Below are 15,744 nucleotides of genomic sequence, written 5' to 3' on the forward strand. Positions count from 1 at the left end.
AAAGACCCTCTTGGCAAATGAGTGGCACGTAGGGATGGGAACTATTTGGAGTTTTCATGAGGTACTGAGTTCATTTTATACACTCAGTGTATGAATTGGGAGAGAAAGAGTTCTCAAACATTGTTTTTCTGTGCAGTTAGAATGCCTTACGTTCAGTTATACTTCATATTAAGGGCACATTTAGAAAGGGTAAATATGTTTTTTGAATAATGTATGCACTTTTATCTCGAGTCATTACAAGTGGTAAGTATTTTCTGTTTATATGCTGAAGTTTGTAGAAGTATTCCGTTTGAATTTTTCTGCGTTTCGGCCTAAAACAGAAATTTAGTTCTCCTTTGCTTCTCCCTTCGTGAAGCTGGAAGGTGAGAATGCAAGGAAAGCAATCACAACTTATCTGATAAAGCAGAGACCACTCAAAAGAAATTGATTTTGTTGGAAAGCCATTTTTGAGGAAAATAAAAGTCAGCTACCCTATTTACTCCCTACTAAAACATGTACCATTCACAGCTGCACAGTTGTTCCTATGATAACATCTTTCTGGTGATAAACAAACTCTTAATATATGATCCCTAGAACTGGATTTGTCCAATGCCTGGTAGTTTTACCAACGTGTTAAATAGTATTCTTGGTGATTCAAGAATATATGGTAGAAGATGTTCTCCGTCTTGAGTCCAGTACTGAACTGAACAGCTGGGACAGCAATGGCTGAGGCCATTTGGAGCAAGTTTGGATTAGTAATAGACTAGAAAGTCTCTGTCTAGATCCGTGGTTCAAAGTCAGCTACAACAATTAGTGACTGAGGCTTGGTGTTGTGTGTGGTATGGCTGTTATAGACACCCACCTAATGGACAGCCTTTTGGCATAGGACTACATTCTGCAAATGTGTAAAATCATTCCTGTAAATAGCCCGGCACAAGGAAGCAGACTCCTTATGACTGTACTTCTGGTTCAAACTGCCTCCTCAAAGCTCAGTTTGGTGTAGTGTACAGTTCACCTTCTGAGAAATATATTTAGTATACACAGATATTTACAGGATGTGTTTCTTAACCAGAAGGCAGCACAGCAAGGAAGCCAGTGGACTACGACGACAATGAAACTGAGCTACTCCTGTTGTTCCTAGAGATGATCCACTTGTTGGGAAGCAGCTCAGTGCTGCTCCTGACTGTGCTGTGCCATTTCAGGAGGGAATTCGTTAGGTGCCTTCTCAATTCATTTTTTAGAAAGGGAGGGGAGAGGTTACTGTCTTCTAAAGCTCACGGCCCAATGTATCAGAAACAGAAGCAATTTAAGGCAGTTTTAAAAAGAAATTTGCTGGGAAATAACGTGTTTTTAAGAAGTGCAAATATAGTTATTCAGAGCCTTACAGCCAGGATACTAAAAGTGTCTAATTCCAGAAAAAATGAAATAAAATAACTCACCACTGATTGCAAGTTCATTGACACTGTGGGTTCTTTGCATGTCCTTCATGTCATCAGGGAAATAGCAACCAATGGAGGTCAGCAAAGCAACCAGCGTTGAAGCCAAGAACTCCTGAAAGAAAGTCTTATCAGAAAGTCTTACCAGACTCATTTCTGATAGAACATCTCCATCCCCCCCCATTCTGATATACTAAGAAATGCCTCAAGCAGCTCCAAGGCATAAAAGCATTGCGTTTTTTCCCCAGCCCCTCTACAGGCTACTTTCTAATTTTATCCTAATTATACTCAGAATTCTATGCCCAGCAAATATTCCAGATATGAACTTCTAGAACACAGGCTGAAAGGCAGCACCTTGCCACCTTGATTCCTCACACTTTTAAACAAACAGCCTTTTAATGACTAAATTTCTCATGAAAAATTGAGACATTTCATGAGAAATAAGCTATCCTGTTAATAATTCTCCATCTTTTTTTTTTTTTTTTTTTTTTTTTTTTTTTTTTTTTTTTTTTTTTTGTTATTGCTTGGTCAGCGCAGGTACCTAAAAAGAGATCCCAGAAATCTCAGGAAAATTCAGGAAAAAAAAAAAAATTAAGCTTAAAAAAAATACAAGGTTCTGCAATCCTCACCATTCCTTTCACATCTCAGTTACCTTCATTAGCTCCATCCAGTCCCACAACTGGGAGAGCTGGGAGCCCGAATGAAAAAGAAAACCTCCCCAGGAAGCTAATTCCAGTGCTTTATGGGACAAGAAGCAAGTGTAGCTGCCTGAGTGGATGCAGACAAGGAGACGGGACTCATTGGGGTTTGATTTGAGCCAAAAGAATGAAAGAAGTCAACAGAGGAATGATTTAGAACACCAATTTTGCTCATGCATGTAATTCCCTGTATTGAAATAAGCATAGAAGTTACCAGTAGCTTTACAAAGAGAAAAGGTGTGTAAATAAATACAATCAAAAAATCCTTGAACTTGAAAGGAGAACATTGGCAGTGGCAAAACACCCAGCAAAAAGGAAGAGTAAATGTAAGAAAAGATATATGTAAGGATTTTTTTCAATGTAATAAGCAAATCTGTCCTCTTTTAGTTATTGCTGTTTAATATTCCCTAATGACTTTCCTTTTCGCCACTAGAAAGATGAAAGTGTTGCAATAGGTAATTACAAATCCTATCATAACTTTGAAAGAGTACATTTTATTTCATTATTTAACTTGGTATAGCATCTTACTCTCCCTATTTCTTTGCACACTTCCAATATGCATGGTTTTTTTAAAGACCGTTTTCTCCCTTCTGTAAATTAAGGCCTCATTTCTCCCTACTGTATAGTTTTGGGGTTTGTTTGGGGTTGGCTGGTTGTTTTTTTTTTTTGTTTTTGGGTTTTTTTTTTGTTTTTTGTTTTTGTTTTTTGCTTTGTCAGTTACATTCAGTATGAAGTTGCTATGCACAGAGCTTTTGTAAAGATAGCATTTTTTTTTGTTTTGTTTACTGTTTTTAATGGTCCTACTTATGGAAGAATATCTTGTTTGTAAAATGAATATGTCTACTTCCGTTTTAAACTTTAAATTATCCTAACAAAAAAAAATAAAATTTTTGTACTGTAAACAAGGGGGGGGAATTATCTTAATTTCAGAGTATCTGGGCAAAGATAGAGCAGAGGGGCGAATCACCTCCCTCGACCTGCTGGTCACTCTTCTCTTGATGCAACCCAGGATACAGTCGGCCTTCTGGGCTGCAAGTGCACGTTGCTGGCTCACGTTGAGTCTTTCATCAACCAACACCCCCAAATCCTTCTCCTCAGGGCTGCTCTCAAATCATTCTCTACCCAACCTGTATCTGTGCTTGGGATTGCCCTGACCCGGGTGCGGGACCTTGCACTCCTTGTTGAACTTCATGATATTGGCATGGGCCCACCTTTCAAGCCTGTCCACGTCCCTCTGGATGGCATCTCTTGTCTCTAGCATGTCATGAAACAACTACAGAGTGTCCAAAAGAGGGCTACAAAGATGGTGAAGGGGCTGGAGGGGAAGATGACTGAGGAGTGCCTTAAGTCCCAGGGTTTGGTCAGCACAGAGCAGAGGAGATGGAGGGGAGGCCTCATAATGGCCTACAGTTCCTCACAGGGTGCAGGGGAGTAGTGCTGATCTCCTCTCTCTGGAGACAGCAACAAAAGCCAATGGGACAGCATGGAGCTGTGACAGGGGAGAGTCAGAGTGGATATCAGGAAAAAATTCTTCCCTAGAGTGTGGCTGAGCACTGGAACAGACCCATCAGGGCAGTGGTCATGGCACAAAGCTTACTTTATTCTTGCTTTGTTCTTCATCTTTTGTTGTCCTCGTGAGTCACTCAAGGCACAGTTATGGCAATAACTCTTTAAAAAAAAAAAAAAAAAAAGGATTTTAAGCTATGCAGCCGTTTTTCAGATCAAACCTTCATGCTTGTCTGTAGGATGCCCATCCACAACTCCAGAGAGACAGCTCTAGGTTATAGTACTCACAGAATAAGGCAGTAATGGTCTCTTCTGATCTCTCCCTTTACCATACCTGGCTGTTGAAGCCCAGCTGAAGCACATGTATGATAGGGAATTTCTGTTCCCTTTCTAGGAACACTGGTCAAAAAGGCAAACTGGCTTTATTTTATCAGAAAAAAAAAAACAAACAAAACCGGACTGCGGAGAAGTGTCTTGGAAAATGATAGCTAGCAAAGCCAAGAATATTCAGTTTTCTTCTGTGAAATCATGGGAAAGGTTCAAACAAATGAAAGTTTGGTTTGATGATGAAAGCCTTTTTTACTGACATTTTTTGGCTAATGAACAACAGAATATGCATCAGTGTTTAAACTACAGCAGATGCCCATGAAGGCAACTGAAAATGTAAGGCACTATCGACCAAATGCAGAGAAGAAAACTTTGTGGGTCTTTTTTTTTTTTTTTTTTGGTCATCTGCTTCAATTAGTCATCCGGGGATAAATGCAATTAGTAGATGACCTTCTTCCCAGCAGCGATGCCAAAGTTGTCCACTGCTGTACAGCAACACCCTTCAACAGAGCCCCATTCTACTTTAGACCTGATTCAGCTTTTTTTTTCCTCCCTGTGAACTCCCAGCAGTGCACTCAGTGACGATTGTAGCGATAAAATGAACAGCTCCTTTGAAAGAGCCTTGGTCTGTACCAACGACCTACTTTTATATTCTGGCAAGGAAGTTTATTATGCAGATGAAAGCCCGGAGATCTCCTGTGCTCTGCTGATTTGTGACCTCCTGATGATGTACAATACAGTGTGTGCCTGTGATGGGTTATTGCTGTCACCTTTGGAGCTGTCCTGTAGTCTGAGCAGATTCCCTGTGAGCAGTTTCCTAATAAAACACTGCATGGGGGGAGGAGATGCATGAAGAACCCCAGCAAAAGAGTGTCAGAAAACATATTAGCTACTAAATTAAAAAAAGCATATGCACAACTCCCCCCAGCCCCAAGTGGCTTAGATGGCATCACTGAAGAATATCTGTACCTAAGGAGAATCCCTGTTAAAAATAAAAAAACCCAACATCAAGGATCATCACGATGAACGTATTTAAACACCAATATCTTGCCTGATTTGTTCATCTTTCCCTTGTAAGATTGCTCCGGAAAGAACGCAGTGATGTTTGCCACATTAAAAATAAAGAGGCCATTTCCGAAGGCGAGTCATTTGGACTGCCTTTAGCTTGTACAGCATCAGGAACACTTCGCCTAATAGTGGTGAAAAACCAAAACTCTCCCTTAAGCTGCCACTGAAGGCGCAGCAAGGCCTTGCACATGAGCAGCCAGATGCAGGCACGCAGTGCCCTAGCTGAGAAAAGCCCTGCAGACAACCAACCCCACTCCCACCCTTGTTTTTCCCTTACAGGTCTTTCCTGGAGGGCTGTTTTGTCGGAACTTGAATTTCACTTTAATAAATAGGGAAACGATAGCCACTCCTTCAACCACTTACTGAGGGCAGCTAGGGAATTGCCAGACCAGTTAAAATATTTATCTCTGTGACAACGCACAGCTGTTGAGGTGCAAAGAGCTGAAGCTTTAATCGCACCAGGTTAGTTAAGGAGGAATGTCTCATTAACTCCACTCGCAGGACTGGATTAAACAGACAGCTGGTGACCATAACAGAGGGTGCAGACAGAGCACCATGGCAGAGACAACGCTGACAAACATAGGTGTAGACAGGCAAAGTGGAAAACCCAACACTTCCCCTCCCAAAGTGGAAGGCACCCAAATACTGTCCCATGGAGGAGAGATAAGGAGATAAGGTGAAATCATTTCTGCTGCCCCGCTTCCCTTGGGGTTGTGCTAAGGTACCTCTTGTTTACAACAATAATAGCAAAAGACACGGTGACAAAACACAAGCCTGGCCATTGCCAGCTCCTTGTACTGTGATGGTAGGTGGATGCAGAATGCTGTTTTCTTATTGGGCAAGCTCCAGAGCATGCCTGCTTGGGGAAACTCATCCCACTTCATTCTTCTCCATAGTTTCAAACTCAATCCCACGTAGCTGTCATTACTCAGTTTCAAATAAAAGTTAAATCAGTGTCTGTGATGAGAAGGCGTAATCCTGACAGCATTAAAATTAGTGGGAGCTTCAAATCTACCATCCTAAACCTGGATCAAAGCTTTAATGCGATTCTGGTCCGAAATGGGGATTTCCCTTCCCTGGAAAAACACAGTTGGGTCCAGTAAGATCACATCTCCTGCTGCAGTTTAAGTTTAAACAACATCACAACAATTTCTGCCCTTTCTTCAGTATTGAGGTGAGAAAAAAAGCCTACCCAGCAGACTTCAACTACAGCATGTTGACCACAGAACAGACCAGAGGAAGTAAGTAATTACCATTCACACTTCAGGAAAGCGTTGACCTTAGCCACAGCCACCATCCCACATTTAGTTCCTGGGATAAAGGTCTTCCTATCAAATAGCAGTTTATAAAGTGGGTTTCTACACAAAGTATGTCTCTTGGATGCACGCAATTGACTGCATACCTTTTGCCTATTTTACAATTGCCAACCCTCCATACTTACTGAGGAATAGCCATACAGAAGGAGAGAATGGAACTGGGGAACAAATAGCCAGCATGAGCCAGCAACTGTCTGCAGGTAATAATACCACCTCGCCCTGTTTACAAGCTGAAAACTTGAGAAGAGATGGGCCAGATCCTCAGCTATCACAAACCTGAGTGGGTGGAGGAGGACCAATTTATGCCATCTATAGATCTGCCCATATGATTACCTTCCCCTCTACCCTGCAAACCAGAAGCATAGCTACATAACAAAAGATAAATAAATATAAGCATTGGGTTTCTCTCTTCTGTTCCTGTTCGTTCTAGCACAACACCCCAGTCTGCACACATCACCTTCACAGTTTGCAAGACAATGGTGTATGATGGGTTCAAAATCCATTCCTGCCATGGAGGGCAATGTATAAACAATAATGAAACCACTTCCATACCCAAGGACGTTACAATCATTTTTCACTTTGACACACACAGTTATCAGGAGATGGAAAGCACAGGGAGGTGGGACAGGAAAAAGAAGTGGCAGCAATAACTGAAACGTATCTTTCCATTATTTACATTCTGCAAAGTGCTTCTTATTTAAATTAAGGTTCTTTACAGCTCTTTGACTTACATACTTATCGTCGTAATCAATAATGATGGTGTGTTGCACATTCTCATGCCTAAGGCTACTCTGATTTTGAAGGTCTTCTGCAAATCTCCAACTTCTGGAGGCAGAGGAACATTAGCTTCCTGAGTAACTCTCTGGTCATCTAATTTAGAGAGGAGGATCCTTAAAAACACAAGCATTTCAAAAAGGCATCCATGATTAAGATTAAAAAAAGATAAATCACAACCGTACAAAACAATGACATCATTTTCTAAGATATGACAATTATTTCTAGGATTAATAGAGCCAACAGTATAAAGAAATATTTCCAATAGCAAGTAGGCTTTGGAGAATGCTTCAAATCAGTGTTGAGAATGTAACTCATCTTGATGAGAAATTCAAGCACCCTACTTTGCCCAGGGACACTTGGTTCAAGTGGCCACAACAACACACCCAACCAGACAATGCTTCTGCCAGACTCGGATGTAGAAGGAGTTATCCCAACACTTCACTGAAATTGTAGGATCTTGATTGAAATTTACCAGCAGGGTCCCTATGACACTGCAATTGCTGTAGTCATTTCTTTGTCTTTAAAATGCTATATAATTGCTAATGTAATTAGTGATGTATACAGAGGGGGCCTGCGCAATTACCAAGTCCTAAGATCAAGTAATTAATGTTCTGTCAACAAAACTGCAACTGTTTCATTAACAACTGTCTGGATCTGAAAACAGATCAACTCGGAATGTTACCACTTGGCTGAATTTTGCACTAGCAGCCAATTCACACACCAAACACACCAGCCCGGATCAGCTCCTGACATCATTCACCTACCACTGCGTCTCCTCCCAGGAAGAGAAAACTTTAACACTGCTCAGAGAGAACTTTCGCATCTTTGTAGTCTGCTTCCTTGCTGACAGTTGACATTTCTGGTTTAATGAATGGTCTCAATGATTAAAGTGAGGCTTCTGACTTTTTCATCTTTTGGATTTGTTTCGTATCTCCAAACTTTTCTCTACCACCACCAACACTTAACTCATAATGTAAAAGTAGGAGCTGGTTGTCACCTCAACTTAATTTTTCATTCTCCTTCATTTACAACACTTACATGCTTTATAGAGAGTAAACACAGACTTGCCTTATCTTTTTCCCTACAGCTACATTTGTTCTGACATGTCCCATCCCATCAAGTGTCAACCAGAACTCTCTTGTGTCACTTACTTATCTCTTCATTTCAACACTTACATCAAGAGGCCATTTTCAGGGCTGAAACCCAACCAGCTGAAGCCAAGGAGGAGGCCCTACATGACTGACCCCTGTGCTATGCAATCTTGAGCACCATCTACTGGTCCTTTATCTCCCAGTTTGCTATTTAGAGAGGGATTCAAGGTCCTCTTCTCCCAGAACACAACACAGGCTCGATGTACCAAGATACTCTTCAAGCTTTAAGTATGGGAACGGTCCCTGCAGCTTAAATACACCATTTGCTAAGCAAAGGGCTTTAGCACCATCACAGCTGGGGGCTGACAGCAGTCAAAATTCTTCATAGCCTCTCCAAGGATGAAGTTTCCATTGCTGTAGTATCCGGGGGCTGGCTGGGAAACCAGACCTGCCCTCTCAGTAGTTGCAGATGGTTAACAGAGCTCAATGCTAAACAATAACTGTGGTGGTAGAATGGAATTAAGCAGCAGAAGCAAGAGGGATCAGTGAGGATTTCCGGAGAGATTTGAAACACAAACAGGCATGAGGAACTCTAAAAGTACACAATCTTTCCTCCCGCTCTGCGCGTGTCGTTTTATTACAGAGTAATTAAAGAACACTTTAAAATTGTGATTAATAGGCTTTTTAGCTTCAGAGAAATCAAATCTTTGATGTCAGTTGCTTAAACATTCAGTTTACCATTGAGGAATGCAAATAAATAAAGAATGGCAACTGTGTTTTTTCCTCCTTTCATTCTACTTAGAAAGTTTTGGAAATTGTTCTTTTTTCTTTAAAAAAAAGGATTCAAATTAAAATGGCAGGTCTCAGGGTTTGATCTGAATGTACCAAGCCATTAAGTACACACACAAGTTTATTTTTTTAAGCCCTATTGGCAGCAATTTTCCTTATGATTCTGTTGCAGTCTTCTCTTGACTCCTGCCTGACGTACCCTTTTCCTCCCAAATATTTGTACCCTGTCACACCTACGTGCAGATTAAAGTTATGGTTGCTTTTCATTCAATTGCTCTTGGAAGAAACGCCACGTTTAATACTCTACAGTAGCACAAACCTCTTGGGCATAAAACATCGTTCAGGTAGACACATCTGGTGAAATGCATCACATCAAATTAGTATCAAGGGTATTGAGATTCTAAGACGACTGGCAGACAATTCCCTTTCTAATGTACTGCTTTTTAGATTGTTGAAGAAACTTGATCCCAAATCTCCTGTGAAATGAGTGATACTAAACATGCCTGCTCAAATACTGAAAGTGAAGATCAAAGACGCAGTGTCCAAATTGGCTTTGCAAACAAAGCAAGCCCGGAGATCCCCCAAGAGAACGTGGTGCTAATTTTATCAGATCTCCTTGAATTCTTCCTCCTAACAGTTTGCCGTTTAAGAAAAATAATAATAACGAGAATGCAGAAGCCTTAAGACAAACAAATTCATTCCCTTTTAAATATATGCTTTGCAAGTCACCTAATAGTCTTAATCTAGTTTCAATGAAAAAGGAGCATGATCATCCTCTGAAAGCTACCTGCATTTCAGTCTCCCAACCACACATACACAAACACGCACACACAGAGCCATGAATATTTCAATACAACTCAGCCCTTCAGATCAATACAGGCAACTCTCAAGTTCCATTGATTTTTCAGAGGTTTGGCTCACAAGGGTGATAAAATATTTCTCAAGTTATGAAACCCGAGTTAAGGAGCTTTTGCTGACACTACAGCATTTACCAGACACATCTCTCTCTCTCTCTCTCTCTCTGTCTCGATTTATGACTAAGCAATAAGTCTTGGTAAGGTGGGCAGTATCATCCCATAGGGCCCACTTAAGGTCAAAAAGAGAAGTCAGGATAATAGGACAGCCCTTAAGGTCCCTAAACTTCTGTTTTCTGAGGCAATCACTTATTCTTTTCCACATGCCCTCAAAGTCCTTATTCCAACATTCATTAGCCAGCGAGTGAAATTCCCTTTCAGTGTACCTCTGTAAGCTGTCAAAAAGAAAGGGACACCAAAGCAGACACCAAATAAAGCAACTCCCTGCTGAGGCAAGGCAGCTAATCCCCTCCATATGGAAAGGAAATATACTTAATTATGTATTTATGCATGTCATTGCAGGCTTATATCTTGTTTCACTTTCATCCACAATGATCCAAACCCATTTAAATATAATGAGTAAACATCTCTGTTTTTACAATAAAATAAGCAAATGCTTTCTCGACATTTCTCAACCATTTCCTTGCAGGATGGGGCAATTCAGTGCAGCAGTCACTATTTGCACTGGAGCAGCACCTAGGGAAGCCAGTCACAGACAATGACTCCATCGTGCTGAGGTGTTTATAATCACAAAAAGCAGAAGGCAATCATTGGCCCCAATGAACCTGCAATTGAGAAAGCACTTTCAGTCTAAAGATAGATCCTGTGGATTCTGGTTCCAATATTCCAATTACTCCACCCCCAAACAGGTACCACTGCACAACAAAGAATTACATTTTAGACCTGGTGGTTAGCACACATCCTGCAGTCCGAGGACCAAGGCTCAGTGCTGACCCCCACCAAGAGACCTGTCGCATATGGCTAATAATGCCCTATGTACCTCAGTTTCTCCTCTTACAGCTGTTCCATCCACCTATATTACAGATTCCTTGGCACAAGGGTTGGCTATATCATGTCCAGGCAAAGGTCTGATCTCAAGGAGAGTTGGATATGCACAAGCAACAAATCTTACGTTAGAATCTACCCAGGCAATGTTAACATATTTTAAAAATAATAAACACACGTCAAGTAGTAGAATTCTATGGCTGAGAACAAAAGCAGCACCCATTGCTGGAGGTGTTCAGGGGCAGGCTGACCGAAATCAGAATCAGAAATCAGTTTGCTGCACACATGCAGAGATGAGGGACAAGGCTTCATTCCGTTCCCCTATTTCTGAACCTTGTCGGTAGTTCTGCATCTAACATGGCATCTATCACTGAAGCATCCCAAGGCACATTTTTGTAAGAGGATGGGTACTTATTATTCCTTGGGTACTGATAACAATTAAAGAAAAAAAAAAAAAAGAGGTTAACTGACTTGACCCACATAAGCAATCCAGCCCCATAGCAGCTCTATTGATTCCCCATTGCCTTCTCCAGCCTTCCCTCCTTTTTGCATTAGCTCTTTTGTTTTCAGGAGTGAGGATTCATCTTTCACCACCTGAAATGTAAAGACCTTTATCTTAGAACAGCCTCATTAAGCAGGACAAGTCCTACAGACCCTCATTAGACACCAGCACCTCCCTCCTCCCCACATATCAGCCATTTACCGCATACAGAGGTCTGGGCACTTTCTGGCATTATAGGAAATACATTTGTTACACTGAAATGGAAGATCTGAAATTGCAGAGTTGCATATTAAGAGATATTAACAGTATGTTAATTGCTGGTTATTAGTCAGAGAAGCCATATTACTTTGCTCATGAGCCATTTTCCATCCATTTGACCACAGAAGGTCTCTGGGCCCTGTTTCCTTGGGTGAAATAACATCAGCTGCACGACTGTCTTCTGTTCCAAACACAGGAAAAGGTGAGTAATCAGAACTCCATACGTCTGACTTCTCCCCTACAGCAAATACTTCACTTCCTATGAGGAACGAGCATATTTTCGAAGCCTCGAGGAAGAAATGGAACAATGCAATGCTCATCCATTTAATTTTTCTCCTCTTTCCTACTGATGCTTTACACTATGCTACTTTTTTATTTGTTTGGTATTTTTTTTTCCAGCTGCAGCAGCATGATGGCACAATGGCTTGAAGGACTTTTCTACCAGAGCCCCTAAATCCCCTTCCTGATCAGTATGCTGTGCGGCTCTTCCATTTAATATGTATTCTCACTTTTGGTGCATTGCCCCCAAGACTTAGCATTTTATATTTGTCTGCATTAAAACTACATTCTCTATTTACTGGCCTCGGAGTCGAGCCTTTCTAAAGGGGGTAGCAGTGCTACCTCCTTGCTCCGTAAATCCTCTGCTTCCAGAAAAAAAATAAGATGAAGTGCATACAGTTCATACATACACAAGACAGTACTGGACAGAGGAATTCTCAAGAACACCTGCAATGCAAGTAACTTTTGGAATACCATGCCTATAAAGCCTGAATTCTGAAGTGCTAAGCATTTCGTTATTATGATGCTTGATATTTTGGAAAAAAAAAAGCTAACAATTATTTAGCCTAAAGCACAGTTTAGTAACTTAACTTCTGGTCTCATCCCTAGAATTACCAGCAAATCTATTCTGAAATCTTAAGTAAAAGAATAAATTGAATCTTGTTCCAGATCCTAAACTGCTTTTTGGTAGTTCAGGAATATGATACTACCTCTGTTTCTTCATTTAAAGCTGTTTTATTTTTAGCTTTTTTTTTTTTTTTTTTTTATCCAGTAGCATGAAGAAGCCTTGAGGACTCTGAGGTCAGGGACATGCTGTGCTACCACTGTACATCACGTGGCAGGAGCTTGTCCCAGCCCTGTCCCACCTGCTCATGACAGAGAAGGTTTGAGAGCACACAGCAGTGCAGGAAAAACTTGGCCAGCTTCATGGGTTCAGTGGCCAAGGCAAGAGTGGAAGCCACAAGAGACGTTCTCTGAGCTTCAGCCTGCAATTTAGAAGGCAACACAAAGAACATCAGCATTTTACTTCCGAAGTCATTCACACAAATAGATCTGTGTACCTGGGCAAAGGCCCATTGATAGTTACACCATTCTGATCTAGGAATGACCTCAAAGAGGCATTGGAGTTGCAGCTGGATATCATAGTGCACCCAGAAGAGCTCATCTGAGAGAACCTTCCCTGCAGAACTTCCTCCAGGTCACAGCTTAGCATGAGTTCAGCTCCTCCAGGTCCCATCCCTCTGCCCTCTGTGATGGTCTTTAAGACTTGCAGGAAGTGGAAGGAAAAAAACAAATCCACTTCATTTTGCTTCTTGAAACAAAACCCGGCTTTCAGCTCCTTACTCGGCTGAAAGGACTCATCACTCCCTTCGTTTAAGCACATTTCAAATAGGTTCAGCAGCACAGCTCAATGAAACTAAGAGAAGCATCCCAGTTTGCCACTTCAAAACTATAGCACAAGTGCACGCCATCCAATCAAGGTCCATTGACTCCCATGCCAGCAATACCTTTCATGAATTCCAAGTTAGTTAAAAGCTACTTCAAAAACCCACGTTGGCCATCTCTAATCAAATTACACTTTTCAAGCTGTTCACTCCCAAACCCTCATAAAAATGCTTTCTAATATTTTTCCCACAACTGGTGTTAAACCGTAATTGCTTGCAGTATCTTTTTTGCCCCTCTTGAATAATGGGTGTTAGATTTGCCACTTTATAGTCCTTGGGAATGTGACCTGTCATTATAAAGCTTCTAAAAATATCAGTTAACACTTCACAATTTTCTCTCCTTTATTTCCTTTAACAGCAATGGATGTACCCTCCCTGGACCAGATACCTGATCTGCCTTTGAGCGTAAAACCTTTCAGCAATAATTTTTGCAGTCATTTGCACACTAACACCTTTAACGTGCCTGGAAATACAAAGTCAAATGCGTAACTGACGTCAGCTGGCATGACTACACCGATTTCAGTGGTTATTTGTTTGCGTCATGTGAGTTTGATACAAATTTCTACATATTTCCTTCATTTAAAAGCCCAAACAAACTCATTTCTCATTATTTAAAATAAAAGATATTGCAGTTAGCTTGAATGCTTCCTAGATGATCAAACTCATCCAATGACAATAGCTGTTATCAAACAGGGGTGCACAGAAGTTGGATTTTTCAACAGCAGCAGCCACGAGAATTCTCAGATAGGAAAGGTTCTACATAGGTTCCTTTCTTGAGACGTGAGATTTGAATACAGAAATTTCTCTGAAAGCCCATAATTTTCTAATGCAAACAAATGTTTTCAACCTTTTCTTTCACCATCCCATCAGCTGGTTTGTTCTCAGCAGTGGCTAGCACTCTGATTCCTCTCTCCTAAATCCTTGAACCACAACCACCGTTATCAATAGGGCTGTAACACATACAACCCTGTTGCTCTAGCTAGCAGACTCTTTGTAGATTTACCCTCTGGCATCTCAAGCCATAGTATCCAACTACAATATTTAGAGGCACATCTGTTAACCAAGGATTGCCCAAACTCTATAAAGAGGACAATTTGCCCGAGCAACCCCCAACTTTGTACATTCCTCCTTCCTAGCATGGCCCCCAAGTGGTCCTAGCACAGCCTCATCCCTGTGTTTATGCACAGCAACCGTACTACTGCCCTCATACAATAAACCCAGACCTCAAGAGGAAGGGAGGAAGGGGAAAGAGTTGGCTATATTCAGCATTGTTGCTAAAACTCCACAGTAGGTTGACCTCATGGCCTTTTCCAACAATCTTTAATACCCAGTGTTACACGATTCCTAACGGCACTTTTTTGGCGCTGGACAGGGCAGAGGTCAAGGTCTGGAATGTCACCAGGGCTGCTACTTACTGAGTAAAGACAATTAGACGATTGTCTAGACAGCTGAGCTTTGTGCCGTGCGCGATAAGCATGCCATCAGCTCTCGGAGGTGATATAAACAAGCTGCCTGGGCAGTGCCTTTCCTTTACAGCCTCCTCTTTCTTTTTCTAGGGATCTCTCATGTTCTATAAGTGCTGTTCTCTACAACTCTCCTCCTCTGCAGCTAGAGGCTCTGGTGTTAGCAACAAGCCAGCTGTGGACATTGCAGAACACAGCACTTGAGCCACTGAGACAAAGAGCTAGCTACTGCGGTAGTTACTGCATTAAAAAAACATCAACCTGAACAGAAGTGTTCATCCAAACCATTTTCCTCCAACATATCCAGAAAAAAAATTGGTCAAATTGAAAAAAATTATTTCTTGTTGAGGTGGGAAAAAAAATGCCTATTCCTAGTCAAGCATACTTCTAGAAAATCAATAATAACTTCCTAAAAGTATCTTTAAAACAGAAGAGGAGAAAGGATCATGGATAATTTATTCATTGTCCCATGTTGTAAGAATTTGTGTCCGGACTTCCAATGCCACATATCCTTGCTGCATTCAGATTTGAAGAATTTTTTTTTTTAAATGACATTGTCATGTCCAGTGTTAGTTTTGGAAACGTTTCCAGTGTCACCATGGTTTGTTTTACTGCAAAATACGGATAATCATAGAATCCTCAGGGATGGAAGGAACATTTAAAGGTCATCTAGTTCAACTCCCTTGCATGAACATGGACATCCACAGCTCCATCAGGCTGCCCAGATTCTGATCCAGCCTCGCCATGAAAGTCTCCATGGATGGGGCATCCACCACATCTCTGGGCGACCTGTCCCAGTGCCTCACCACCCTCCCTATAGAAGACTTTTTCCTTATATCTAACCTAAATCCACCCTATTTAAGCTTGAAATCATTTCCCCTTGTTCTATCACAACAGACCTTGTTAAAGAGTCTGTCCCCTTCTTTCCTGTAGCTCCCCTTTAGATAATGA

General features: G+C 41.2%; 1 long non-coding RNA gene across 5 annotated transcripts in view; it reads right to left on the minus strand.

The window, feature by feature from the left end:
* The window catches only part of LOC110387074, a 76,231-nt gene that overhangs the window by 10,028 nt on the left and 50,459 nt on the right, over window positions 1-15,744 (minus strand). For 3 of the 5 annotated variants that reach the window (XR_002432393.1, XR_002432395.1, XR_002432392.1), the window contains exons 1-3: window positions 7,062-7,216; window positions 3,711-3,781; window positions 1,419-1,530 (exon numbers count right to left, since the gene is read on the minus strand). This is a non-coding gene — a long non-coding RNA (uncharacterized LOC110387074). Of the gene's footprint in view, window positions 1-1,418; window positions 1,531-3,710; window positions 3,782-7,061; window positions 7,217-15,744 lie in introns of those variants that run through there. The other 2 variants (XR_002432394.1, XR_002432396.1) reach the window with 2 other exon arrangements.

This window comes from Numida meleagris, chromosome 21 (genome assembly GCF_002078875.1).
Source record: "Numida meleagris isolate 19003 breed g44 Domestic line chromosome 21, NumMel1.0, whole genome shotgun sequence".
Classification (NCBI taxonomy): Eukaryota; Metazoa; Chordata; class Aves; order Galliformes; family Numididae; genus Numida; species Numida meleagris.